The sequence below is a fragment of the Canis lupus genome, chromosome 25, assembly GCF_048164855.1.
Source record: "Canis lupus baileyi chromosome 25, mCanLup2.hap1, whole genome shotgun sequence".
Taxonomy (NCBI): Eukaryota; Metazoa; Chordata; class Mammalia; order Carnivora; family Canidae; genus Canis; species Canis lupus.
The window spans coordinates 29,696,424-29,722,868 of record NC_132862.1 but is presented as its reverse complement, the minus strand read 5'-3'; the positions used below and the strand labels follow the sequence as shown (position 1 = coordinate 29,722,868).

Below are 26,445 nucleotides of genomic sequence, written 5' to 3'. Positions count from 1 at the left end.
TGGTTTTGAGATGGTCAGTGTTTGCAGTTTGAACTAGGATGGAAGATTAATAACTAAACCGATGGTAGTACTATTCCCCATATGCCATTAATATCTGAAGGCTTGCTATGCAATCACATGGTCTTCTTTTTATAACCTGCACTCTGTTCCTCTACCTTACACATGTATGTAACAGGGATAATAGATTTCAAATGCCATCCAACGGTGTTGCATTATCAATGAAATAATTTATCTTCCTGCATCTCATCCTTCATTGAAGCTAAGCCTAGCACTTTCCTCTTCTACTTCCCACATCAGAGAGAAGGATATATAATCCTACCTAATAGCTATAGGAAGTAGAAGATTGATAGTATCATGGAACATGGGAGGAATATGGGAGATGGAGTTATTTAATGCAAGCACTCTACCATGAGTGTTCTCAACTCCTTTCACTGTACCAGAATCCCTGAGAATTGTGTGTGTGTGTGTGTGTGTGTGTGTGTGTGTGTTTGGTGTGTGTAATTTGATAAGAGATGGTAAAAGCCAGAAACAAAAGATGATTTTGTTGGGATCCTCATTTGGAATGCTGAGGGAAGACTGACCTGCAGATGGTTCTCTGTTAATTCAGGGTAGCTGTACTGGAGTAAAAAGTAACACCATAGCACATTAGAGAGAACCAACACTCTCACCTTTCATGAGATGGAAAAGAATCCTATGTGATATGGGAGTGCCATAGGGGGAAATAAATTGTAAAAATTAAAAACTAGCATGCCTAACATGACTCTACTGTAGCAAGGAACAAATGGCCCTGCCACAAAAGCTACTTGTGGCCAGCCTAGACATAGCCTGAAAAAAGAAGCTTGCTGAATAGATGCTTCTGTAAATGCAAAGGATGGGCTAATAAAGTAAGGGAATGCCACTGCACTCTGATTCAAGAGAACAAGCCACACATCAATCAGCTGCATTTCAGAAGTTAGCAGAGTAATAGAACCAGAGATCAGCCTAGAGATGACTATCATAGAGAAAGCAGAGATCTGGAGAAAAGCGTAGGAACAATATGAGGACTTGAGACTTGGCCCCTAATGATGAGTCCACATAAACCCAAAGCATCTGGATACCTTCTTAAGGCATTTATTTAAAAGAGACTATTTAAACTTGAAGGAAACAGGAAGCAGAAAGGGTAAGTTTAAAGGTACTTTGTCCCCAAATCCCACCAACAACTGACCACAGGATGAGTCTACCAAGTTAAAGTGTGGAATTTATACAAAATAAAGTCACATTTCCTTTAGTGTGAGCAAAAATGTGTTCAAATTGCACCCATTAAAGTTATTTTGTTTTGCTACTAGACATGGCCATTTCCACTTGGTCATGGTTTTATTTAATTGTCTTTATTTTAAATTCAAATTAGTCAAAAGACCTTCCCATTGGGTGGAGAGCTTGAGTGCGGGGGAAGATGCTATTTGCCAAAAGCCTACTATGTTTCAGGTTCTATGAGGAGCACTTGAGATGCATGGGCTCATTTGATCTTTTCTATGGCTGGATTTGCACATTTTAATATTAATGATGAGGAAATGCAACCTAAGATTTCTTGGGAATATGGGAATATAACCCTACTTTATGTACATATGTACACATACATACCCATATCCTTTTTCCCAGGGACAATTCAATTATACTTGCAGGGATAAAGTCATAAAACCTATTCAAAAACATTTCCCTCTCACACTTTAGAGACACATAGTCACTTTAACTAAGAATGGAGTCATAAAAGGAGATCACTGTAAAAGTTTAATCTTGAAACAAGTATATATATATAATTTTTTTTTCTTCCCAGGCAGAAAAAAAAAAAGAAAACACAGAATAGGAGAGAGGGGTAAGATCTCAAATATCAAGGGAAGTTTGGCAACCTGAAAATTATTTAAAGATTGTAACATCAATACAAAATGGCAGCGGTGAGATATGCAGGTGGCCAGTCATCAGAGCCAAATTATGAGTGATTCATGCTTTATTAGAAGAACTGAGATTTCCTCCCAAAGACAGTAGAAGGCCCCTGAAGGTATTAAAGCAGGCATGTGACTTAGGACTGCATTAAAAAATCCCCCTGCCATCAATGGAGAGTTTAATACAGAGAGAAGAGACTAAGAAACAAAAACTTCAGTGGGAAGACTTCTGTAAAAAAATCCAAGAGAGAAACAATGTCTGTGTGAGGTAATGCAATAGCAGGTGAGAGAAAAGGGAGACTAGGGATCCCTGGGTGGCGCAGCGGTTTGGCGCCTGCCTTTGGCCCAGGGCGCGATCCTGGAGGCTGGGGATCGAATCCCACGTCCGGGCTCCTGGTGCATGGAGACTGCTTCTCCCTCTGCCTAGGTTTCTGCCTCTCTCTCTCTCTTTGTATGACTATGACTATCATAAATAAATAAAAATTAAAAAAAAAGAAAGAAAAGGGAGACTATATTGGAGAGATAAGAGAAATTCTCATCATCAGATGAGAACTCAACTTGTCTCTTCCACCGAACTCTATGGGAGTAGGGAGAATAATTACCATGGAAGCAACTATAGAAACAGTTTGTTGGTACTACATTGATTATGCTTGGGCTCTCCTAAGACTATGGTTCTATGAAGTTTGTTAGTCTTGGCTCTCATTTGAGCAATGGGTCATAGCTATTTAATATGGCCAAATACACTTTTTTATTTCTTCATAAGATCAAATGTGTGAAGCCGTAGTCAGGACGTTTTGTTCTGTTCTGTTTTATTTTCTCACTTCTGCAGATAGAAAATAATTTTCTATATTTCATCACTTTGGGGCATATATAATACATAAAAATTATGTTTAGGTACATATAGTTTTAAATATTTTATATTTCCTATTTTTATCACTTTATGGATTACTAAATGGAAATATTTAGTTGAATTCAATCACCTCTTTTGTTGTTTACTCAAAATAAAACCTGTATATGTATACTTCATTCTTTGCAATTGATTTTGGACAATTCTGTTTCTTAAACAATAATAGGTAATATTAATTAATAGCTTCCTATGTATCAGGAATGACACTAAGTATTCCACATGGATTTTCTTATTTAATCCTCACAACTACACAATGAGGTAAGTACTATTATAAGAAAACTGACTGATGACATTATCCCTAGGTCACATTACTCATAAGTGGTAATCATCCCAATTCAGATCCAAACAATTAGACTCTAAGTCCTCTGATAGAGGTAAATTAATTTGCCTGGCAGTTCCTGGGATATAGTAGTTGCTTAGTAAATATCTCTTGCACTAATAAGCAAAGAGATCTTTCCTGTCTCTAAGTAAATGTTGAACTTATATTCATGGACTTGGAATGATTTTATCTGAGAACAATGGGTGAACATGGGAACATAATCAGGGAGTTAACGTGAATAGATTTGCTTTATAGGAGGCAAAGTCTGGTTCCAGAAAGGAAAATCCATAAGACTAGAGGCAGAAAATTTAGTGAAAGTGCTGTTTAAGTAATCTAATGAGAGCTCCAAAAATAAACATGGGTAGAAGGAATGGGGAAAAAATGAAGGAGAATTAACAGAGAATGGGGGAAAATCATGGAAGGAGAATTAACAGAGTTTGTGAGAAATAAGATGTTGTAGAAAAGAAAGAGAAAGGAGTCCATTCTTTATACAGTATTATGCAAAGGTATCTAAGATTCACAATTGCTTTCCTTTAATGATATTTATGGAGTCATGCCTCATAATTTTCATGACTCATAGAATTTGTTGCAACAGTTTCAAAATCTACATATAAGGAGAAGAAATGTTGTCATATCGAAGAACTACAAAGTGAGAAAAAAAGAACTTAGCTGTGTTAACATTTGAATGCTAAGATATCCTAATATTTCTCTTTTATGACCTATTTGAACACATCCCATATCTGTGTTCTTTCCAAGTCAAGTAAACAAGTATTGCCTAAGAGTCTATTATGTTTATTCAGCCATTTTTTAAAAAGTACATAGTTATTAGGTGACAGGTGCTATATCCAACACTACTTATTTAGTTACTTACTTTATAATGGGATATAGACAATATATTTCCAATCATCAATTAATTTATATGGGCAGAAAAAATTCATGCAAACTCAAATTCTCTGCAAATTCAAAGAGTAAAATTAAACAACATGGGTTATTGTATATAAAAAAAAAAAAAAAAACAGTCCTCGGGAGGAAAACTAAGTTTGGGTTGAATTTATGCAGTTATTGTTACCATTCTGCACCAGGCCTTTTCCTAGTCACTGCAAGAGATTACAAAGACAAGGAAAACGGTCTGCTTTTATGATGTTTACAGCCTCTCTGAGGAATATTTAAAACTTGAATTACCAAAAAACCAGAAAAGAGTATCTCAAAAAAGGAAATGGTATTTGTAAAAGAATCCTCAGGAAACCAACATATTGGGATTGGATAGCCATACTGGGAAGTAGTAGAAAATGATTATGGATAAATAAAATGGGACCAATTTATTGTGAGCTCTTGGGGACAATATCAGGTTCTTGGGAAAACTCATCTTTGTATAGCCCACATAAAATGGGATTGCTTGCGGTTTTTTGGGAGAGTTTTTTGTTTTATTTTTTGTTTGTTTGTTTGTTTGGTTTTTCTGAGCAAGTCTTTGAAACAAAGTTGCACTCAAAGAAATGGTCAGACCATCTTGAGAAGTCTAAAGTAATATAAAGCTTTATTTTAGTATTTCTTGAAGAAACCCATAGATTCTCTACAGAGTATCAGAAAATCTTGTGACTTTTTAGACATCTCTTCCTCTTTTCTATGCCCCTGTCTCTTCATAGACTCCCACCCCATGGCATCCCAGTCTGTACACTGCTCATCCATTCCATCATAGAGGCATTATAGGCCCTGATAAAAGCCTGTACACTCTGCACAGAGGCCTTCTTAATCCTTTCTGGGACTCCTTCACTTCACCCCCAGAATGAACAACCCTTCTAGAATTCTGGTGAATAAAAATATTCATCCTAATACATCATTCTCAGAGAAAAATAATTGTTATTCCAACACAACTATTTCCCAATTCATTCAGAGTGGAGAGAAAAAAACAATTTTAATTAAAACAGGAGATTGCATGCCTACCTAGATATATTCTTGTGCTTTGTTGTTATTGCTACTTTTGTATGCTTCTTTTACTAGCAACCCACTTTTTTTCCTACTTTTTTCTCCTCCTGGGTTGGGCATTCATCTTTTTATTGTTGTCCTTAAGAATTCTTTGGCTGCATTAACCAAGTACAGTGCACTAAAGTTTGTCCTTATGCCACTTCAGTTGCTTTTCACAAGTTGGCCACATGATGCCCTTTCACAATGCAATGGCAACAAATGAGAGGAAAGCAACATCTTGGGTGATTTCACCACTTTATTAGTATGTTTGTTCTCTCTGCCGCCCCACCCATTCGCTGCAGAAACAACAGCAGTTTAGCACTTGCCATTTGGGAGACAGTATTTTTTTGCCCAGCCTTGTTAATGAAACTAGGACCATGCTTATTCCATATCAATTTCAATAGGGGAAGGTTTGTCTGTATCAATTCCAATTAGAAAAGTTCCGAAAATAATAGGTTGTTCATACAATTTTTACACAGTAAATCAGAGAGCAAAGCATCTTCCAATGGGTATTCCCAACAGAATTATAATTAATAAATATGGGAGGACTAAGGGAAATAAAAACCCACTTTTAGAATGCCACAGCAAGCATTGCTGCAGGCAAGATCCACGATAAACACAAATCATGGTGGGTGAAAGTTTAAAGAGAGACAAGATATTTGTAAAGTCTCAAAGTTTTCCCCAAAATATTTATTAACTACTCTGGTGATTTTAATATATATATATATATATATATTAAATTATGTATATAATATATATATAATTCCCCCCGCCCCAAGAGGCAAAGCTTAATTTCTCATTCCTTGAAGGTGAGCTAGACTTTGGAGTCACTCATTGTATAGAGTATGGAAAAGTAAAAAGACTAACTTTACACTGGACTTGACACTGCAGAAACCTGGTAGACATCATCTTAAACAAGAGGTTACCATTAACATCCCCAGTAATGATACATAGTGCTATCATACACCCCAAATTTGCTGTGATAGGAAGGAAACAACATCTCTATGGTGTTTTTACCAAAATTTATAACTTCCATTCAGATGATGAGAAAATATCAAACAAATCCATAGTGAGGGACATTCTATAAAATCCCTAACCAGAATTTTTCCAAAGTATAAAGGATATGAAAAACAATTTTCTCCATGAATATCTGTCCCAGACTGGGAAAGACTAAGAGAACAGGGCAATTAAATCTTGGAAGAGATAATCAACATTAGTGTAATTTGGGCCAATCTAAGCAATGTGTGCATTTACTTATAGTATTGTACCATGTTAATTTCTTAGCTTTGATGGGTCACAACCATTATCATGATAATGCAGGCTATTAACATTAGATGAAGATGGGTGTTGGATATATGGAGACTTTCTGTACTACCTTTACAATATTTCTGGAAGTCTAAAATAAAAAAGAAATTTAAATGGAAATATGTATGAAATTACCTGTCCCGCCATTTTTTAAAACCCCAAATTCCTCTTGTGTCTAAAATTTCATTTTCACATGAGCTGAAAAAATCTTTTCTCTCTGAATGTACTTTTCCTTATCTCATGATGCTCTGTTTTCAGCCACCTTCCCTTACTGTCATTTCTTCAGAATCTGTCAAAAAAAAAAAAAAGTAAAACCAATTACAACACAAACACAGGCTAAAAATGACTTTCTCTGCCATGCAAAATTCACTGAAGCTATTCAAAACTTGAGTCTTGAACTGAGTCTTGGTTAATTCTCTCCAAATATTGGTAAGTAAGGTCTTTCTATGTTGGGATGTTGTGCCAACAATCTTGTGCCCAAGATTACATATCCGAGAAACCACCAATGAGCCGACACTGGTGCAAACACAGGAGGGTTTATTTACAAGCTCAAGTGGAGCAGGGACTTGGACCCTGGGGTGGGTTTCAGCTTAGTTTTATGGGCTGGTCTAGGGGACCTCCAGGAGGGGTGGAGGAATTTCTCAAGTTCTGTTTACATTCTGATATGCAGCTTTCAAGGGCATTGAGCTCTGTTCTCATTCTAATATGGGGCTTCCTGCCCCTGGCTTGGGCTCTGTTCTCATTCTAATATGGGGCTTTCTAGGAGGTTAAGCTGTAAGCTGTTTTTTTTTACTATAACTGAAGTAATGTGAATTTCAGCTCTTATTCACAGGGGCCTGGGCACAGGGGACTTGTGCTAACACTGAATTTAATGTGGAATGGCCTTAATTTTCTCGGCCTCCACAAGGAGTGAGGGTAAGATGGGGGTGAGAGTAAATTTACCCTCTTTCATCTACTTCCTAACTTTAGGATCTTCCATGAAGGGATTTAGAAGTCTTATAATGATCAAGTCACAATATCTGGGTTCTAATTCTTACTCTTTTTCTGTCTCACTCTGTAATCACAGAACACTCATTTAACCTCTGTAGACTGAATTTCTTCAACAACAAAATTGTGATAATTGCCTTCCAGAGCAGTTGCTATCATCAAATATTTGAATCTCTCAAGTCTTCCACTTTTCATCTCCACCAGAATTTACCTTATCATTTCTTCTCTGATCCACCATTATCACCTCTAAACAACGATCTGTCCCCATGCTGGCCATTATCCAATCCATTCCTCATCTTGTGATATAAACAATCTGTCCAAAACCCAAATCTCATCATTCCAGCCCTTCTAATTCAAACCTTCAAAGGCCTCCCATGGCTTGTGAGATGAAGATATTTCTTTCCTTTATTTTTATTTTTATTTTTTTTATTTTTTATTTTAGTTGTAGACTCTAACAGCTCAAACTTCATTGTGCCTCTCTAGGCCTAGCATATCATACTCCTCTATGCCATCTGAACTCTACCAGGGCATTCTTCTTTGAGTTACCCCTACTTACTCTGTATCCTTTCCCCTGAGGCAGTGCTTCTCAGTATAGCTCCCTCAACCAGCAGTGTTTTTCTCTTCCCTGGGTTACCTGTGGTTTTGACTTCTCCCCCCATACGTCAGCCCAGTTCACCTCCTCATGAAAGACCCCCTCCAACTTCTCTTTGATCACAGTATAAATATTTATTTTTTTAAGATTTTATTTATTTGACAGAGAGAGAGAGAGCAATTGGTGTGATATGGGATGTGATTTGGGCCTCATAAATACTTTGTGAGATAAGGCAAGTTTTGCTATTTCCATTTTATAGGTAGGGAAACAAAGGATCTCGAATATAATTGCCTAGTACATGCTAAAGTCAGCATTCAAATCCAGTTCTATTTTATTGACACCCGTGTGTTTTTTAAACACATTTTTTCATTATTTTTGGTAGTTATAGTTAGCACTATAAAGCCACCACCAACAGTAAATTAACAAATATATAGCCATTGCTCCTAGAAAAGGTAGAGGAATGAAGTTCCTTAGAGCCTCTGGTCACAGCATTTTTATCAACCAATCAATATATAACCCTTCTTTGCATGTGTTTGTTTAAAGAAACTTGAATATATGTTATTTATTCATTAACATTGAACTCATGGCCAACAGCAGTATAATTCATAACTGAAAGAAGCTTTATCAAGTATACACGTTGTCTCTGAGGCACATCACAGCCTTCTTGTACTTAGGAACATTAGACAATAACACTATGTGTGTATGTTTAGGTGACATTTTATTAAATTTTTTTCATTTAAAAAAATTTAAATTCAATTAATTAACATATAGTGTATCATTAGGTTCAGAAGTAGAGTTCAGTGATTCATTATTTGCATATAACATCCAGTGTTCATTAAATCACATGCCCTCCTTAATGCCTGTCACCCAGTTACCCTATCCTCCCAATCCTTATCCCCTCCAGCAACTGTTTGTTGCCTATAGTTGAGTCCTTTATGATTTGTTTCCCTCTCTGATTTTGTCTTATTTTATTTTTTCCTCTCTTCCCCTATGATCTTCTGTTTTGTTTCTTAAATTCCACATATGAGTGAGATCATATGATAATTGTCTTTCTCTGATTGACTTATTTCACTTTGTTAATAGTAGGTGACATTTTAAGTAGCTAGATTATTAAAAAAAAGAAAAAACAACACAAAAATTTGAAAAACATGGCACAAAATAAACTGCAAAAGGAATATCTGTTTATAGTATGAGAGCTGAACTGAGCTGAAACAAGAAGGCAGAGTGTTGCTTTATTCGACCTCCACTGAGAACATGCACGTCAGGCAACTCACATTTCTTCCCACTCTGCTCATGTCCATGGATGACTGCGCTGCTAGTATTGATTTGGGCTTTACAAATACATTTTAGCAAGTAGCAGAATTCACAAATATGGAATCATAGAAAAATGAGGATAGCCTTTATATGTTGCTTCAAGTTGATCTAGAGGTCATTTCTCTTATGTTTTGTTCTAAAAATTGAAATTGCCCTATAGGCTGTAAAAGTTTAAAACTTGTCTTCTTTATCAGAAATAATCCACCTAATCCATTCTGAAAAGTAATCTACATTCTGAAATATGTGACCATCTCTACCAAATTTCTACCTTTTCTAACACAGAATCAAATAAAAATATCCTTAGAAAAATGTTAATAAAGTTATTATAGTAACATATAATTATAATATAATTATAGAGTACATAATAATTTCTGAAGTACATCTCAAACACTTCTTAAAAAGCTTTTACTTTTAATTTTAATACTTCAGATTGTTCCAAATAAGTAGATGTTAAAAGTTTGACATACTTCCACCTATTCCTGCTAGTGCTGTTGTTGAAATCTGAGTCAGAGACCTGGGTATAGTAAGGATGGCTGCAGCAAAGCCACATGCAAGAGCAACTCTGGAAGTCAGGAAGGAGCTAATGCAAAAATACTGCCTTCTTCCCAAACTGAAGTCATAATGGGTTTCTGTGTAATGTACATTTTATGATATACACATGTATTATGTGTAATATGTATAATACATATACCGTGCAATTTAAATGCTAATTCACGTAATAACATTTTTCTATACTACTTTTTGTGACTTATGGTAGCATCATAATTTTTAAGACAAGAGACAACTATGAAATTTCTTCATGTAATTCAAAATGTGCCCATTTCACATTTTTCCTAAAAAATGTCCATTTTGACAGAGTTTTTTTAATATTTTATTTATTTATTCATGAGAGAGAGAGAAGCAAAGATACAGGCAGAGAGAGAAGCAGGCTCCATGCAGGGAGCCCGATGTGGGACTCGATCCCAGAACTCCAGGATCACGCCCTGAGATGAAGGTAGATGCTCAACCGCTGAGCAACCCAGATGTCCCATTTTGACAGAGATTTCTTCATCAATAATGGAGCTAAAGGAACACAAACAATTGCCTCAGGTTAACATACATTTCTCCTGTTAATTCAATTTTGCGTCAACATGATAAAAGAGGTAAAACGTGTGTTTCAGAAAACAATAATAAAAACAATAATAACATTGCTCATTGGGATGTATTTGAGTGAGGACACTCAATATATTGTGTAATACTTGACATAAGAAAAAAAGACATCATACCAGAAATTTGGTATTACAGGGCAATAGCTTCAGATCATAAATGTATGGCCAATAATATAACCTGAAGTATTAGACATTTTACATTGTATTTATGTTCATATTGCACTGATGACACCACTAAAGAAGAAATGTGTGGGAAATATCAGAAAGGGAGACAGAACATAAAGACTCCTAACTCTGGAAATGAACTAGGGGTGGTGGAATGGGAGGAAGGCGGGGGGGTGGGGATGAATGGGTGACGGGCACTAAGGGGGGCACTTGACGGGATGAGCACTGGGTGTTATTCTGTATGTTGGCAAATTGAACACCAATAAAAAATAAATTTATTATTAAAAAAAACAATTGGACAGGATCATGAGTCTGCACAGAGGAGTAGGAACACTTAAGCATCCAAGCCAAGATGGAATAATGTGAACTTTTCCACCTTTTGTCTTCATTCTATTTGCACTGCCTTTTCCTGACCTATACAATTTCTCTGGATCTCAGTGACTGTGCAAAGGAATTGATTTTACCAGGACTTCTAATGCCAGCAGTCCTCTATTCACTAAAGTCAGTGTTTTATTTCATGTTTTTAGGTGAGAGTGGGAGATTAGATAAGAAATAGAGTATAGAGAACAGATGAAATTGTTTTGTATTTGTTTGTTCACAGAACTTCCTTAGAATGATCTATGGCTCCCTATATTTACCAAATTCTCTCTTTTTCTCTTTTTTTTTCTCTTTTCTCTTTTTTCTCTCTCGTGTGCACATTTCATTCCTTTCATTCCAAATTCCTTGCCATTTATGATGACAAAAAGATGAGTTATTTATTGACACTAGTATCTTCTAGGAGTCTTTGTACTGTAGATTTAAAGCTGTTTGTGGCAAGTTCTAAGTATAGTGTTTAGCTGACTGCATATGCTGAGTAAATGGTAATGAGGGGAATAATAACTTGAAGACAACTAGTGGAATCTGTAACTACACATCTTCGCTGGCAGAGCAGATCTAGCAAGGTGACTTTTCACACACTTGAATCGACCTGCCTCATCTGTTGTTAAAGAATAGCTATCTGTCTGCTAATGCCTAAATGAGAAGCTGAGTCTGCAAGTCAAAGCACTACATTTATATTGACTTTTTGATGTTAGTGAGTAGCTGTGTTTATATGCCCACTGTATTAGTACCACATGCAGATACATCAGAAAGGTTTCACTTTTTTTTTGCTCATGTAGATCATAGCTAAAACATAGATATATAGACAGCCCATAAACATACTTAAAGTGATGAAAATAATGGCATAAGAGTCACAGAGCTGGAAAATCACACAAGTCAAAACTCAATGAGGGATATAAGTCAAAGACATTAACAAAATTACTTCTATAGAGGGAAATAATATTTTAGAGAGCTGTAAAATATAGATGTTGCTAAGTGATAACTGAACTGAATTTCAGAATTGTACGTGTAGAGATTTATGCAAAAAGTAAACAAGTAATATTTAGATGTGTGGTGTCTAGTTAAATGCCTATTGATTAAAGATATTTCAGATCACTGGCTGCAAATCAAATGTGATGAACATAATCAGTAATGGCTATGAGGATTGAGTAGATAAGATCTCATCTGCTTACATGAGCAGAATCTTTGTCATAAATTGAATTAATTTCTTCTATTGTGGAAACATTTTATTTTTGTTAAAGTTAATTTGGTCCTAATACTTGCACTTAAAATCCAACCTAGTTATTTGCATTCGGTATTTGAGAATCATACAAAAACTCTAAAAACAGAAAAAAAAAAAAAAAACAGAAAACATTGCACAGGCAGGCAAAAGAAGACAGAGACAGAGGTTAGGAGAGAAAAAGTGTGTGGTGTCTATAGACATAATGCAGAGAAATCTTTAGCTTCTCACGTTGTGAAATTAAGAATGAAATGGAATTAGAACTCTCAAATCATTTGTTACTTTTCTCAAAGATCCTAGAGGAATGACTTCTTTTCTCTAAATTACCCTATTTAATCTAATATTCCCTCATTTGCTCTAATACCCCTCTCACTATTCCACTCAAGAAGTCATTGAATGCTTAGAATCAAAATAAGAGATCTTGCCTATATCTTGGATGAAGACTTCAAGGTGGCAATTCAACATATAAAGCATGCTGGTGACTTTGTCCCATTATCGACATACTATTTTTTTTATATGTTAAAAAAAAAAAAACACCTCTTTCCAGTATTAACAATTGAGTCACCATTGTACATGAGTTACTGAAGATTATTGTAATACTGTCTATAGTCATTAACATTATTCTGGATGCAAACACATATTAAGACACTTAAAATGTATGTTTCATAATACCCTGGTTTTATATCTGACCCTCCACTGGTTCATGAGTTTCCTGAGGATTTTATCACTTATTCCCAATCTAACTCAGCATCTCATACACAAAAAGTGCCCAATAGACATTTGTTGAAGGAATGAAAGTGATTAATGAAATTCACATCTAAATTTACTATAGATTTATTTTTTTAAAAAAAGCACTGCCCATTTGTCATTCATTTCATTCAATTTAAGAACAGGAAATCAAACATAAAAGTTACAATGCCTTTTTATTGCTATTTCATTTATATCAGCTTTGTAAAAAAATTCTTATTTTTTCTTAAGCATAATATTCTACACTTTATGCAATTTAGAAATTTGTTATTCAACTATGAAGTCTTTTGAGTGCATTATTATTGAAAAAGGTATCAAATATTCACTGCATATATAAGAAAATTGAATCCTCTTATTCCTACACTAAAATACATGCGAAATCACCAAACTAACAACAAAAACAAAAAGCTTGAAAATAGAAATTTAGTTGTAAGTTTCCATGTAATGATTACAGAATATTTGTTAGAACTGAGAAAGTAACATTAGATAAAATCAGAGTTGCTCGTATATTTTATTTCACTGCTACATAATGCTGATTTGTGATGCTTGTTTCTTATTACTATAGCAATGAGATTTTATTATAATAATACTTCAAGAAAAGAAGGTTTCAAACTTTTTAAAAAAGTGACTAATCTGTTGGATCTTTTCAAAAAGATTCTATGATTCTTTGTTCATAACTCACTAGGTTCATGTTGAATAGCCTTATACACGCAGACCTAAAAACACATAAAATTGTTAAACTTTAGCAAATAAAACTTTCAATTTTTAATGGGCTCTAAAGCAGTCTTATACTTATGTAGATTAGGAAAGCTTGAAAAATATAATTTTGAAGTAATCTCATTCAGAGGCTAATACCTATCTGAATTTTTGAAAAAAAAAACACACAGTATTTTACTTAATACAATAATGACCTTTTTCTAGTAATTTGCAATATGTATTATTCCTTTAGGGGAATATCATCATGCATCCTGGTAAGATGAGATTTCCTATGTAAATGCTACCCTTTTAAGGTCAAAAGCTATACTGAGTTAATGATGGCAAATGAAAAATGGTCAGGTGTTCAATATAAACAACAATGAAAATCCAGAGCTTTGTGATAATCTTCTAATATATTTTAAAGCAGTTATAGCTATTTTAATATACCTATATATGTATGTCTACTTATAAACATAGCTATATAGATATATATACACAAATACACTAGTTTCTTCAGTACAGCACACAATTATGCTATTATTTTAAATATCAATTTAAGCCTTAATCTATACTAACAAAGTTAGTAAGACCCTTCTAAATATTATTAGTATTGCACATTCAATATTTTCCTTCAAGCATTAGGCATGTATCTGTTTTAATATCATAGTCTAGGGTTCACTTTAGACCACACATCTATACAACAAAAATTATTCACTGTAAAAGTTATCCTTGAAAGCAAAAGAGATTATTTCAAATAGTTATTTGTTTATAATCGAGGAATTTTTGCAACCATTATTTGTAACCTTTCCCTTCTCTTATTATTACCTTAGTCTAAAAAGATGATACAGTCTAAAAAGAAACTAAATGCAACCATATTATATTTTATTATTATCATTATTTATATTTTGGGCAAAATTAGCTTTTCTAGGTCAAAAAAAAAAAGCCACTGAAATAAAGAGAAAAATAGAACTTGTTCAGGGCAAATTTAAGAACAGCAGTTACCCATAAAGCTGTCAAATGGCACTGTTAACTATAGTAATTTTTTCTATAATTTGATGTAATCTTGACCCCTGTCACATGTTAATACAGCATGAAGAATAGTGAGTAAGAAAACATGCTTATTAATGAATTGGAGATATAACGTGACATTGGGTTTTTCCTTTGAAATATCTTAACATTGGAATTAGCAGAGCCTAGACAATTTCAATATATAATTATGTCTGTCTATATCTTGCTAGTTAGTGCTATGATTAAGAGACATTTAATTTTTAATTATGCCTTAAATGGCAGGTTGATTTTTGAGTCAGGTATAATAAGGACAACTCTGGACATGAACTCTGTAACATGAATTGTAATTTGTCGGCTAGGAAAGCATCTGTTGGAGACTTTTAGCAGAAAGACAAACTAGAGTTAAGGTGGGGGCAATTACTTAGCTGATTATCTCTACTATTTTAATGACTATTCTGATTAAAATACTTGCAGTGGAAATGAAGTAAATGCCTTTTTTAAAGTCTTGTTATATGGACAGATCAGTGCCATAATATACTTCACTTGACTCTTGTGTTTCATATTTTGCACCCTCCCCAACAAGTACACACAAACATACATTCAGAAAATTACTAACATTGATGTGTGCTGCTAATTTCCTCATTTATAATTCACTCATAAAAGTCACAAGATAAGGGCAGCCCCGGTGGTGCAGTGGTTTAGTGCTGCCTGCAGCCTGGGGTGTGATCCTGGAGACCCTGGATTGAGTCCCGCATCGGGCTACCTGCATGGAGCCTGCTTCTCCCTCTGCCTGTGTCTCTGCCTCTCTCTCTCTATAAATAAATAAATCTTTAAAATAACAAAATAATAAAATAAAAAGTCACAAGATTTTGTAGATGGGAAGAGGATAAGTTCTTTGTTTATAGAAATAAAGATAGCATTGTCTGTTGGGAAGCGCTTTGAGGGTCATTCCTTCTTTCTTTCCATTGTGATTTTTCTCAGCCTTTAATATGGCACTTAATCACTTCTTCCAATCACTGATATATAATAAAAGTGAAATATTAAATTAGTATGAAAATGATGAATGTTCCAGAATTATTCTTTTGAAAAGGATAGTCACTTTAGTCTACTAAATCAACCTGCAAGACCATGATAAAGGGTTATCAAGAGCATAGAATGATAACTTCTGATTTTTGTTGGTCTGACAATACTGGGCAAGTTAATGAGCAGTATTAGAAGCACAGAGCTCAGAGAGACTTTGAGAGAGTGCTAGATTGTACAAACTTAATGCATGTAAGCCACCTCAAAAAAATGGAAATCTATGGTGTATAAGAACATTATTTGTTTAATTGAGCTGAGTATAACAAGAACACTCTCCTTAAAAAAAAAAATATATATATATACACATATATATACATATATAAATATATACATATATATATACATATATACATATATATATATTTTATATATATATATATATAAATATATTTAAGAGACAGAGACAGAGAGAAAGCCTGAGCAGAGGGAGGGACAGGGGGAGAAGCAGACTCCCTGATGAACAGGAAGCACGATATGGAACTTGATCCCAGGATCCTGAGATCATGACCTGAACCAAAGGCAGATGCTTAATCGACTGAGCTGCTGAGGCACCCCAAGAACCTTTATGTCTTTATGCCACAAGGAGCATCATATCTCCCATGTTCCACGTAATACTTAAAGTATTACTTGACTCACTCTTATGAGTCTGACCTCTCTAACATTTCCCAAGAAATGGGTTTTTCACCTGAAGTTGACTAATACCATATCCTTTTTTTTTTTAGATTTTATTTATTTATTCATGATAGACATGGGGGACGGTGGTGGCAGAGACACAGGCAGAGAGAGAAGCAGGCTCCAGGCCGGGAGCCTGATGCGGGACTCGATCCCAGGATTCCAGGGTCACGCCCTGGGCCAAAGGCAGGCCACCCAGGGATCCCCTAATACCATATCCTAATCACTGAAAAGAGTTGCCCAGCTCTTTTTGCCAAAGCTCACAAGGAGATTCAGTGGCCTGCTTGTCCATCCACCACTGCCATACCAAACACTCTAAGCTGTAATGTAGATGCAGGATGTTCTACATGAAGCCTTGACAAATTTCAAGTCTCCCATATCAAATATTACCATATAGGAGATCTAAAAATTGACTTGCAAAGTTAAACTTTTCCTTGGGATGCATAAAGGAAAACACAGACTGCTATAAAGGTGGAGGTCTCCTGTGTATATGTGCTTTGAACCTGACTTGTTTTTTTCTTTCCTGTTCTTCCAAATCCACTGAATCTTTCTCAAGACAATCAGTCTGGAGACCACCTCAACCCTCTGTAAGAAACATCTTAATCTCCTCACAGGAAATGTTTTCCTTCTGATTCTTTTGTCAGTTTTGAAAATTCCAGTAGTTCTTCAGGATATTAGTGAGCATCTTTTCAAGTCTGCCTTAGGCACTGTAGCCTAGTGCAGAGGATAGACATGGGTGCACCTATTCCTGTAAATGTGACTTACTCTTAAAAACAAACCAACCAACCAATTCTTCCAGTATAATCCTGAAGGAAGTGAATAATTGTCTCTTCTTGCTTTTGTGAGCTGTAAACCTCCTCCCTATTATGAGATAGAGAAATATGTGGCTCTGTTTTGCCCTTCTTGGGGCATGCTGCATTATTAGCAGACAAAGTTTTTCACTGTGATACTTAGGAATAAGTTCCTGGCTTTCATTAGATTATTCTGATTTTTTAAATCTACTTTTAAAAGCAGAATGCTAGGGACACCTGGGTGGCTCAGTGGCTGAGCATCTGCCTTTGGCCCAGGATGTGATCCTGGGATCCTGTGATCAAGTTCTGCATCGGGCTCCCCACAGGGAGCCTGCTTCTCCCTCTGCCTATGTCTTTGCCTCTCTCTGTGTCTCTCATGAATAAATCAATAAAATCTTAAAAAAATAAAGTAAAAGCAGAATGCTACGCTTTAAAAAAATTATTTCTACCACTGTCAGCTGAGTTGTGTTAAGAGTCCAGGCTCTAAATGAAACCATTTGCTTTGAGGTAGATGGAAATGGAGGGTATTATGCTGAGTGAAGTAAGTCAGTTGGAGAAGAACAGTCATTATATGGTTTCACTCATACAGGGAATATAAGAAATAGTGAAAGGGATTAAAGGGGAAAGGAGGGAAAATGAGTGGGAAAAATTAGAGAAGGTGACAAAACATGAGAGATTTCTAACTCTGGAAAATGAACAAGGGGTAGTGGAAGGGGATGTGGGCAGGGGAAGGGGTGACTGGGTGACGGGCACTGAGGAGGTCAATTGATGGAATGAGCACTGGGTTTCATACTATATATGTTGGCAAATCAAACTTCAATAAAAAAAGTAATAGGGATGCCTGGGTGGCTCAGCAGTTGAGCATCTGCCTTCAGCTCAGGGCGTGATCCTGGAGACCCAGGATCGAGTCCTGCATCGGGCTCCCTGCATGGAGCCTGCTTCTCCCTCTGCCTGTGTCTCTGCCTCTTTCTCTCTCTGTGTCTTTCATAAATAATAAATAAAATTAAATATTTAAATTAAATTAAATATTTAAAAAATATTACCTAACCCATATAAAAATTTTGAAAGATTAAATGAATATATATTTATATGTAAATATAAAATATATATTATATATGTATGTATAGAAATGAATGTATCTATATATAGAGAGAGATAGATAGATAAAAAGAAAGAAGAAACAGAAGAGAGAGGGAATAGTGCCTGCATATAGTAATGTTATCAAAGGCCTGGATGAAAGATGGAGTTGTACAATGTAATCCAAAATTTATATGACCCTGCAAAAGATTTATCACTTTCTTCAGTAAATCATGATGAGGCTTAATTACACTCAGTTCTTTGAATCTTGGAAGCAATGGGAACAAGTAAATAAAAAAAAAAATTTCTGGTTTTCTGTTCCCACCAACTTTGCCCACCATTCTGATCAGTGTAAACTTTTTACACCAGGATATTGCTGACCAGTCAATCACTTAAACAGTTATATATTGTCAGTTCAGCCCAGCTAGGAATTTTTTTCACTATAATAATGTATAAGAATTGTATTCTTAAATAGGATGTCACAATGTTTGAATTATATCAGTCCTAATTTTTTATAATTCTTTCATATTTTGATTAAAAATGAAGATTTTCAAGATCAGCCACGAATAATGGATATTATTCAAAATTTAAAAATTTACCAAATCAGTAATATGTGTTTATATAAATATGAGTGTGTGTGTCCATTTGTAGTGAAGCTGCTCACCATTCTAATGATTGAATCATTCATCACTATTGGGACTATGATAGCCATAGCAAAAACAAAACAAAACAAAACAAAAACAAAAAGGCTTCAACTGGAACAAGTTTGGGAATATGTATAGATTATGCCCAATTTGGGATGGTTACTCAATAAATCATGCAAGTGGGTTTTTCCATGTTAATATCCATCAATATCACATTTATAGATATATATTACCTGCTTTTTTATAGTAGCAAGGTGTATATGACTTGCTGCAAAAAGCTCAATAAATGTGTGCATCATCCCACTTGAGATTTTGTGCAGTCTTCTGCAAAATGTAGAGTGCATTAGGAGCCTGCATATACTAGCTTAAACCTGTCTTATGATATTGAACCAAGCAATAATCCTTTTTGGGCAAAATTTACTGAAAGTAAAAAGAAATGTGACATCAGAGGACCAACTTGACAATTTATTATAAATGTTTGTGAAAGAATGAGATGACCCACTAACAGGATACTCCAATAAGATAAATATGAAGGGTGAGGGCTGTTCAAAGCAGAAATCTCACTATGATGCACTCTAGACCAAACCCCTAATAACAATTCTCCTCTTTCCATTGGAGATATAGTGTTAAGATGTTTAAATCATATATTTCTTTGTCATTATAATTGCAAAACATTGTTGTTCCCACTTAAGAAAACTTAAAAATAATATCTAAAACTTTTTACCTCTATTGCCAGGTATTAGGGGGGCAGATTTACAATTCAAAAATTAGGTACTTTTTTTCTGTCTTTTCAGATTGGAAAATATCTTACATGCTAATAGTGAGCAAGCATTTAAAATTACAGAAAAATTCAAGACAAGTTTTGTGCTTCTTTTCAATATAATTTAATTAATATTGTGTCCTTATACTTCTTAATAGCGTATGTTCAAGTACATGATTCCATACTTCTATACATCTGAAGTAATGTACAATATCCATCATTTCTGTGTGAGTAGAGCCTATGTTTTTACATCCTTTCTATTTTGTTAAGTTGAAGTATTTGATTATATGTCACCCTTTCCGAATTTTATTCTTTCTAACTTGCATGAATTAGACTTTAGTCATACATGTTGCTAAAGCATACATCAAAAAGTCAAAGAGCTTCTGGTAAACACCTATTATACGGGGATCCCTGGGTGGCTCAGCGGTTTGGCGCCTGCCTTTGGCCCAGGGCGTGATCCTGGAGTCCCGGGATCGAGTCCCACGTCGGGCTCCCGGCATGGAGCCTGCTTCTCCCTCCTCCTGTGTCTCTGCCTCTCTCTGCCTCTCTCTCTCTCTCTCTCTCATAAATAAATAAATAAATCTAAAAAAAAAAAAAAAAACACCTACTATACCTTAAAAATAATATAGGATATAAAAAATAATATTACTTTGCCAAATATCTATTAAGTTACTACTTTGTTCCAAGCATTTAAAAATCTGAGTAATAAGAATGAAATACAAAACTTTCTTTCAGAGAGATCACAATTTAGCAGATACTCTGTTTATGCATACATATGTATGTGTATGATAAATATTACGTGTGTATAGGAAAACAGCAATAACAACTAAGTTGTACAATTATTATGCATCAATGAAGATGACTTGGTCTTCATTATCTCATGTCGTTATCCTTACAATATTCTTATGAGGGTAATGTATTTTAACACACATTTTGATGATGAGAAAACTAGCAGGCACAGAGGCTTAGAAACTTCCTAAAGTTCAGTCAGACGTAATGACTCAAACATAAGCAGAGGCTCAACAAGATCTGTCTAACACTAAAACACTGTATCCATAATCACTTAACTGAGTCAGTCAAGTTTGATTTTGTGTGTGTGTATTTTTGTGATTTGTGTGTGTGTATTTGTATCAAGTGCGAGTGTGGTGTGAAAAGGCAGTGTCATGGGGCTGGTAGAAGAGAGGAATAGCAATGATGAGGAAGGAAGGGAGGAATAGAAATGTCCTCAAATGGAGATAATATGAGATCTTTGGAAGTTGAAGTCTAAATAAGATTTACTAGAATCAAAAGGGGAGTTGGAAAAGAACATTATATTTTGGATAATGATGAAGGAAACAAGAGCAGAAATAATTGGAGTAGATGGGAGAGAATAAGTGGGATGTAAAGTTGGAAATTCATACTGAGACCAGATTTTAAGGAGCTTTGAATTCATACTTTAGTGTTTCTACTTGATCCTGTAGGCCTCAGGGAGTTCTTAAAATTTTGCAAATGGAGGAATGACTGAATTGCCAACATTTTAGAAAGAGAGTTCTGGCTGCAATATAGAGGATGAAGTAGAGTAAGTAAGAGGAGGAAGAATGGGGTGGTTAGACTAATCAAGTGAAATGTGATAGAGACGTAAATTAGGCCACTGTCAATAGGAATGGATAAAAGGGAGCGTGAGCAGTATTTCAGTAACAAAATTGTTAGGACCTTGTGATGAATTAAACATGGGAGATGAGTAAAACAGACTCTGATATTTCTGGTTCAGCCTGAATGATGTTGCAATTAACAGATATAGAAAATAAAGAATGGGATGATTTGTGGCAGGAAAATGATGAAATAATCTACATGCATATCAGGCATAATGAAGAAGCTAATCAGAGAACAGATAAAGACAGTATATGATCACTTACTACACTGGTTGGTCAAGGCTATAAATTGAAAGGTTTTGGAGAGGTGGTGAATGAATCTCTGCCAGTAGGTTTAGGAACTCTTTCAGGGCTTTTCTTCATCCTTTTTACCATAATACTGTAGTTGCTATTTTGTAAGTCAAGGAACTAATATGATGCATTTTGACAACTTCTAAGTATGCTTTTTCAGATAGAAATTTGGGGAATGGGTGGGTTAGAGATTCAACAGACCCCCTATGAAAAAATCCTAGGCTAGTCCTATATATCGTACTTACCCAATCCCCATTTGTTCCTGCTATAATGCGAAGTGGTTGATGGAAATTTAGGTTCCAGACTTCAGCCTAAACCCTAGCTCTGTATAAAAAAAATTCAATAGATTTGGTTTCATCATTGTATGGCCAACAGAATAAGTGCCTACATGTCTTTTTAGGGAAGAACTAAGAAAACCATTGCTATAATTGTTTTCTGTTTTTTGTGATGTTTCAAAGTTCTTTAGAGAGAAGTGGCCTTTTAGTTAGCTGGTGAGGTCTGGTCTAAAAACAGATTTGAATCAGGAAATTGAGATTCTGACTTTTAATTGGGGTACCTGATCTCAGCTCTCAGCCTTCTAGTCAGTTATTCTTAGTCTCCCTCTCTCTCTCTTTCTCTCTCTCTCTCTCTATCTTTCTCTCTCCCTGTCTGAGATTTAGTCTTCTGCATTGCCACCAGATAGCCCAATTCTGTAATGGCATTCTCTAAACTTCAGAGGACAGTCACTACAGAACTCTTGGCAATTCTGGGGACTTTCTCATTAGAATCTTAACATCTTTGTAAATGGAGTGTCACTTGGGTCTTCTAGAACATCACCTCTTGTGTTTTCCAGTCTTTTACAGACTGGCATCCCCATTCTAGCATCTCTACTTTTCTGAGCTTTTGATCCTTCCTCCACTATTGACCACAGTAGGTCTGGTAATGTTTTTTTTTCCCAGCTTGCAAACAAATACAAACAACCCCCAAGTGCCCACTCCCATGTGTTGTTGAATCTTGTGTCATTGGTGAGTGCCCACTTATTCAGCTTTATATTCAACACTGACCTTTAATAAAGTGGAGTTTCCTGGTTTCCACTGGTGTATATCAGCTCAGTCCTACAGCTCCATTGACTTATATTTCTTTACATTTCTTAGGAGGCTAACATTTACCTAGCCTGGACATGCTGGTATTTCACAATATGAGAAGTTACAGTTCTAGTGAACAAAAGGAAAAGTGGCGGCAGATCCTGAGGAATGTGAACATTTACCTATAAAACCTCCACTTCATTTGAAGTCCCTTAGTAGTCTCCAACCAAGGCAGTTGGGATCTCACTTTTAAAAATGAGATTTAGAGGGGATCCCTGGATGGCTCAGCGGTTTAGCGCCTGCCTTTGGTCCAGGGCACGATCCTGGAGTCCCGGGATCGAGTCCCGCGTCAGGCTCCCACCATGGAGCCTGCTTCACCCTCCTCCTGTGTCTCTGCCTCTCTCTCTCTCTCTATCTCTCTCTCTCTATGTCTATCATAAATAAATAAATAAATCTTAAAAAAAATAAAAAATAAAAATAAATAAAAATGAGATTTAGAATACTTTAGCATGCCCAGTGGGTCCAGTGGAATCAGAAGATTCAAAGTTCTCCAGTGCACCAACCTAGTTATGCCCTCTCAAGTCACATGGTCCCACTTTTTCCCTGTCACCTCCCTGGCTATGGTATATGTGTATGATCATTTGATTTCCCATTAATCTGTACTACTATTATAATTAAATCATGCATTTAGTCATCAGCTGAGTGTGTTCTCCTGCTCTGAAATAGAGTCTCTTTATATGTTGCCATTCAGGACCTCTGACACTGATACTTTTATTTAAATCGTTAATTAGTAGATCTGTATCTGTCATTTTGTCTTTTCAGTGAATCAGTGATACTTATCAAAACTGTCAATTCCACAGTCCTTATAGTTATTTGTTTCTCTTTATCATTCAAATGCTCTAGACCAAGATTTGACAAACTTTGGTCCAGGGATTAAATTGGAACTATCACGAATTTTCACAAGTACAATTTTATTGGAAAACAGCCATGCCCATTTACTTATGTACTGTCTGTCTGTGGCTGCTCTTGGACTGCCAATAGCCGAATTCAGTACTTGATACCATATTATTTGCATAGCCTAAAATATTTCCTGTTTGGTTCCTACCAAAATTTTGCCCACTCCTACTGCACAACATTACTCCTTCTGGTGTAACCCTCCCCATTTTGATTCATGTTACATCACTATCACTTACCAGATGATTGTCATGGGCTTGTTCCCTAATTTTTCTAAACTTTACCGTTCTTATTTCTATGTAACTTGGAAAAAAGCTATTTTTTTATCATATTAGCACTATGGCAGGAAAGCACTATGTTACATCAAAAATAACTCAGATACAGTATCCAAAAAAGCAAAATTGAGAGGAAATTTAGACCGCTTCTGAACTGTTTCAAAAACGTACTGATGAGACATTTTATTGAATGCCACAAAACAACTTTTTTTTCTGTTCTTTCAATCACACACAAGAGTACTCTCTTAATCTCCTCAGAAATCTTAACTATCATCTCTTTCCCCTGTATTCTCTTCAAACTAACTTCTAAAAGTGATTTTCTTTGTGGTTTACTGACTCAATTCCTGTTACTCCTTTTCTTCCAGGCTTCCTATTCTATTCTGTCTACAATAAGCAGTGCTATGTTTATATGTTATTATAATAAATCAGTCATTTTCTCTGATTTATTTTAGCTTCACCATCATACTAATTAAACAAATCAAAACAACTCAGATGAGAGGAAGATTCTGCATACTTATATATGACAGATGTTTTTGCTCCTGTAACCCATTTCTCCTAGTAAAGTCTGTTTAATCTCCCCTATCATAGGCATATTCAAATTTGAGCCAAAGTCTCTTCTCCTCCAGCTAACTTGGTTCCTCTGAGAGATCCTGGACAATGCTTTCTTTCAGCCTGTGTGCTTCCAGAGATCTAGCTATATTTCAAGTATTTTGGAATTTGGAACTATTTTGGAATCAAAAACAGAAATGATAGAATTCAATTCCCACTTATTTGAGAATGTGTAAGATAAGAAAGCTGATGTTATAACCAAATCCTTTCTTCATGGTATCAAATCTCAATAAAACTGAAAGACATGTAGAATACCTCAGTTGACTATAGACTTCTCGAAAAATAGGCCATTAAAATAGCCTGATGATACAGAAAAACCAAATTTATTGCTTACTAAAGCAAAAATGACCACTACCTACTCAAAGTCTTAGTGGAGTCTCTGAATTCAGAGTTCAGTGGTAGATGGAATATTTATAAGATTTTGTGACTAGTTTTCAATGAAGAGGTCAAACTGGAAGAAGACAAAGGTTGTGATATAATAGTTTAGGTTTGATAGACACAACAGGGGCAGAGTTTGGAAGAGATGGCCTATTTAATAAAGTAAGTTGAGCAATCTATTATGATAAGGATAGTATTCTGAGGGTTAGTTGAGAAGTCTGTTTTTCATATAAATAGATATTCAGTAAGTTCCTGGAAAAGAAAAATGTTCAAATTATTTGTGGCTGTATCTTTCTGGGTTTTGTAGCCAAATTCTAAAGCTGTTCCCCAAGAATCTTGTCCCCGAATATTTAATCAAACATTAATCTAAGTACTTCTGTGAAGGGACTTTGAAGATATAAACAAAATTATTAACATTAAAATAGAGAGGGACAGATTATCCAACTGGGCAGAGTAGAATGACATGAGCCCTTAAAAAACAGAAATTTCTTCAGGTAGAGTCAGAGAGATGTGGTAAAATAGGAGAGAGGAGAGATGAACCCAAAGAGAGTGGGCAGAGAAATTTAAAGAATGAGAATGACTTGACCCACCATTGCTGGCTTTAAAGACAGAGGAAGAAAGAGGCACATAAAACATGGAATGTGAACTTTCTCTGGAAGCTGAGAAAGAAACAACAAAGGAAATGATGGGGACCTCAGTCTTATAGCTGTATGGTACTGAATTCTAACCACCTGAATGAATCTAGAAATACATTTTACTCCAAAGCCTCCAGAAAGCAATGGAATCATATGGATACTTTGATTCAGTTTTGTCAGACTTTAAAAGGAAACCAGTTGAGCCTTAGTATATTTTGTTCTGTGACCATAACACTGTGAGATAATAAATATGTGTTATGTTAAGTGACAAACTGTGGTAATCGGTTACAACAGCAATAGAAACTAATACCATGGGGAAAAACTATCTAGAATAGTAAACTTGTGTCAATGCAAACTAAAGACTGTCAAATAATTGTATAAAAAGCCTTACTATAAAAAATGTATAAAAAGTTAAATAATTGTATTAAAAGACTTAGTTCTCAATTAACTTTGTGGCTGCAGTTGGTTTCATTTCAGTTCTCCCCTTTAAACACAAAAATCCTGGCCTAGCACCAGTTTCTAACTAAATTTATCCCATGCATTCTGAAGTCTACAAGGCAATAAGAAAGTTAATTCTACACTCAGTAATGAAAATTAAACAGGGTCTGATTCTTGACTTAAAACTCTGAGGACCTCATGATTAAGTGTGAGGAATTCCTTTATTCCCATGTACAAGAACCTTGCTTGTTAGAGATCTGATTTCAAGAGATGGAAACTTAATCTGTATTACCTCCTGCTCCCCAAATCCACCCTGATATCTTCATTATGTACTGTTTGGACTCAGTTTCTTTTTATCACTTTCCTGTCCTTAAGTGTTTTTCCTAATATTGAAGTGGGGAATATAAAAAAAAAAAATAGTGAAAGGGATCATAGAGGAAAGGAGAGAAAATGAGTGGGAAAAATCAGAGGAGGTGAGAC

At 35.4% G+C, this 26,445-nt stretch overlaps 1 long non-coding RNA gene across 5 annotated transcripts in view; it reads left to right on the top strand.

Annotated features, from left to right (window-relative positions):
• Window positions 1–26,445, top strand: part of LOC140616864 (uncharacterized) — a 183,805-nt gene that overhangs the window by 5,195 nt on the left and 152,165 nt on the right. Inside the window, exon 4 of one of the 5 annotated variants that reach the window (XR_012017192.1) lies at window positions 19,849–19,917. The exons of the other annotated variants lie outside the window; for them this stretch is intronic. This is a non-coding gene — a long non-coding RNA (uncharacterized lncRNA). The remainder of the gene's footprint in view (window positions 1–19,848; window positions 19,918–26,445) is intronic. 5 annotated transcript variants of the gene reach the window in all.